Source organism: Wasmannia auropunctata, unplaced genomic scaffold, assembly GCF_000956235.1.
Source record: "Wasmannia auropunctata unplaced genomic scaffold, wasmannia.A_1.0 LD335728.1, whole genome shotgun sequence".
In the NCBI taxonomy this organism is placed as follows: Eukaryota; Metazoa; Arthropoda; class Insecta; order Hymenoptera; family Formicidae; genus Wasmannia; species Wasmannia auropunctata.
This window is the reverse complement of record NW_012027162.1, coordinates 3,158-7,474: the sequence shown is the minus strand read 5'-3', so window position 1 is coordinate 7,474 and position 4,317 is coordinate 3,158. Positions and strand designations below refer to the sequence as shown.

At 29.3% G+C, this 4,317-nt stretch overlaps 1 protein-coding gene across 1 annotated transcript in view; it reads left to right on the top strand.

Moving 5' to 3' along the window:
* Nucleotides 1-4,317, top strand: part of LOC105456294 (decaprenyl-diphosphate synthase subunit 2-like) — an 8,892-nt gene that overhangs the window by 2,895 nt on the left and 1,680 nt on the right. The gene's annotated exons all lie outside the window — the stretch shown is intronic.

Sequence of the window (4,317 nt, the reverse complement as noted above, 5' to 3'; positions counted from 1 at the left end):
TTATTCAACATTAAAGCTAAAAATGGTCCTTTTTGCTTCAATGTTGAATAACTCGGTAGAAAAAAAATACGTACAACGCTACAACAAAAAGCAAATTAAAGGTTAAGATTCACTCTTTCGAAAGTAGTAAACTGCATTTGTGTGCGATTTTTAGTTTATGCCATGAACCTTTTAAATTTAGTACACATTTTTGGAGATTTGACGCATTTTCATTTGGACCTATGTAATTCTATAAAAAATCAATAGGATCGTTTTCTAAAGAGTTGATCTAAAAAAGTAGAGATTTCAAGCTGTAAAATGATGTTTTGAACTCGATAATGTAATGATCTCGATACGATCATTTTTTACGAAATTACACTCTCTTGAATGTTGACTATTTTTGGAGGGTAGAGTAAGTGATGCTTTAATTTGTTGAGAAGTGTATAAGTAATATTATTTATTTATATATAAAATAATTATGGAAGTTATGATATATGTTTTTATATTTACATTATAAGAATAGATGTTTTACTTAAAATAAAATTTGTTACTTTTCAAACAATTACTCTTCGTCAATGCTTGTAAATTACATATATTCGACTGAATTAAATTTATCAAATTGCTAGTGCGAATCATTTCTATAACGTCCAGTACTTTTTGACTAAAACATTTATTAAGATCTGTCTTTTCTTCGTAGAAGAATATATTTTTTGTATTTATGTATCTGTGTAATACGCCCACAACTTCAGTCACTTCTGTCGATTTTGCGTTCAATCCACTAAACATTTGGATAATTACGTTGTCGAAACGCTCATGCTAACATCTCGATAAAATATTAAATGTCCTGCCTCTAGGACGTTCCAGAAAAATGTTTTTATTTAACGTTATTACGACGTACATATAAGTAACGTCTAAGTTTTCTGGAGTAAATCTTAATGCAAAAGAGTGAAAAATCACTCCAGAAAATTTAGAGAGATAGTAATCGATTTCGCATAATAATGACACATTCTTGTTACGTTGCAAAAATCTCACAAATAAAACATTCCTTTGAAATGTCGTAGAGGTAGGACATTTGCTATCACCGAGATATTAGTATAACGTTTCAACAACGTAATGATGAAAATGTTTAGTGGGAAGTGACCAGCAGCTTTGGAGATCAGCAGCAAAACGAAACCAAACGGTTGAATATTATGTCTATTATAGATAACGGATCTGTTGTTACAAAAAAACACAAAGAAAATTTTTATTCTCAGGAAAGCATTGCAGTGATAATTTACTTGACGATTTGCGATAAGGGATGATTTGATCCATTCAGCTTCCTGAAATGCATCACAATCTCATCCTTTAATAACCATTTTGAAATTATGAAGAACATCGAATATCCGACGATCTCCATTGCTTCGGATATAATTTTATTCCAATCCGTCTTTTGATTTATTGTCTTCTTCTCAACTTAATTAATAATACTAAAATAGAATTTATCTTGTGCTAAAATACAGATCCCTTTCTGAGTTTGGAAAGTGTGATTTCCATGGAAACAAAACCATGGATCTGCTCCTTCTCCAAATCGTGAACACGTGTAAATTTGCAGACATCATTTAATTTACTTTTTAAACTGTTGTAGATAGATGATATTCTAAAAAAAAGTTATGTTAACTGAAAGATTCAAAATTGACATGCAAGTACAGGCTAAATTCATTATTTTTTGTTTTCAAATTAGTGATACAATAAATTAATTATGTGCGTAATACTAAAAATGCAATTAATTATGTGCATAATACTACAAAGAAAGAGAGAAAGAAATAAAGGTTTGTAAATATTATAGAGTTTATACTAAACAGATGCTAATTTAAATACTTAGCTAAAAAACTATATAACAGTAACAAAATCGATATGAATCATTAAAACTTTTCTCTTCTAACTTTCCAAAATATCTCAAGTGATTATGTCATTCATACTTTTATAAAGAAGAATATTGTTAATATTGAAAACTTGTATTAAAAGTTTGTAAAAATCCTCGTTAGCCAGTAAAATTGACGTTAAATTAATATTAATAAAATTTCTTTAAATAAAATTTTTGTCTCAATTTGAGATTATGTAAAAAAATTTTTTTAACGCGGTTTAAATTTCTTATCTTCCTGTAGAATAAAGTAACAATAACATTATATATTATAGCTTTTTAGTTTTCAATCAGTTTTCACTTCAGGGTGACTGGACCTCTTATTAATGTAATTGCATTTTAATATCCATAATCCTATAGTAGAATATAAATATTATTATTTAAATGTTAATAAATAAATACACTTTTCTTTCAAATAGGTCAACCACGCTCTTATTTGACAGACTATAATACATGTTGTACATAACAGTTACATTGTTGAGTAGTACAAAATTTGAGTAGTAAAATTGTATATTGATAAAAAATTTGTATTTAACAGATCAAAGCCTAATTTGATAAAAAATTGAATTGATTCTCTTGCAATTATACTTGTAAAACACAGGTCAGATAATTTATTCACGTGTACGTAAAAATAAGGCAATAACCGTAAATGAAATAAACAAATTTTTTATGGCAGGCATTTACCTGAGCTTGTAAGAGCGATTGATACTCATTGCGCTTAACGACTAAAGGAGTTAATCCGACAAAGAGTTTATTATTAAAACTGGGCGGAGACAACGCCAACAGAATTTTGATGTCCCAATTTAATCGATCACCTCAAATATCTCTTGAACAGTGCATTTTAGGGAAAAATGTTTCAGACAAAAGTTTTGGGATTTCGAGGGGTACATAAGATGATAACATTGGTTTGACCCTTGAGTGGCGTCGTCAAGGTCAGGACAAGATCACTTTGAATTTTTTAAATGAAACCCCCCATTTTTATTCCCCCCATTTATATTCTTGTAGCACACCTCGAGAGTTTCTTCTCTCGAGACTTTCTAAAACATATAGATAAAAATTTTTTGATTAAATAAATATTGAGTTATAAAGTTTGAAAGTTGCAGTACCATCGGCATGAGCATTATCCAAGGTGTTCGAACACTGACCTTTTGAATAATGTTCAGGATCATGACCTAGACAACACATGTCAAGATCAAGGCCATTAAAGATTATTGCTTTTATTTTCATTTTTATAAATTATATTTATTTTTTGAAAAAAAGAGAAACAATTTCCAATGGTCATGACCTTCACATGTTTTATCAATGTCATGATCTTGAACAACATTCAAAAGGTTTTAGCTAGTGTTCGAACATCTTGAATGATGCTAATACCGACGGTACTCCAACTTTCAAGCTTTATAATTTAAGATTTATTTCATAAAAAAATATTTTATCTATATGTTTTGAAAAGCTCTCGAGTTATGCTACAAGAATATGTAATGAAAAATGGGGCTTCCATTTAAAAAATTCAAAGTGATCTTGTCCTGACCTTGACGACGCAACTCAGGATCAAACTAATGTTATCATTTTATGTCCCCTTCGAAGTCCCAAAACTTTTGTTTGAAACATTTTTCCCTAAAATGCACTGTACAAGAGGTATTTGAGGTAATCGATTAAAATGGGACATCCTGTATATATCTACAGTCGAATCTGGAATCTCAATTAGGGACTAGAAAAATTGTTCGAGTTATAAAGTTTTTGACTTATCGAAATTCGAGTAAAAGAGGGTTAACATGTGAAAATTCGACTTACGGAGACTTTGTACGAGAGTTTATAATTTTCCAATTATAATGGCTTTTAGAGGAAAAAAAATCGATATTTAACTGTGATTATATATTGTATACATATGATAAATGTAACCATAAAACAAAATATATACCTGCAGGCTATTACTCATAGTTACACATAGCTACAACTTCGAATTATAGAGGTAGCGACGATGGAAGTTCGACTTGTAGAGGTCTGGCTACTTTAAAATTCGAATTACAGAGGTAAAATATATATCTAAATGCCTGACAAATAATTCGAGTTAAGGTAGATTTTATTTTAATTTACAGAGGTTTTCCGCAGCGGAGCGGAAGGGGATGAACAAAATTTTCGTCTTATAAAGGTTTTCGAAGTGTAGAAGTTTAAGTTATCAAGGTTCGACTGTACAAGCTTTAGATAAACAAAATTAAGCACTACAATCAATTTTGCATAATTACTGACAGATATCAATATAGTAACTGTTCTAGAAAAATATTACTGAAGTAATGAAAAAAATTATTGCAACGAACAGTGTATAATTAACAACAAAAATGATAAGAAATAAAAACTTTTTATAAAAATATAGGCTGCATTATTAAATGTTTATTACAATATGTACATTTGTACACGAGAAACACAAGTACATTTATAAT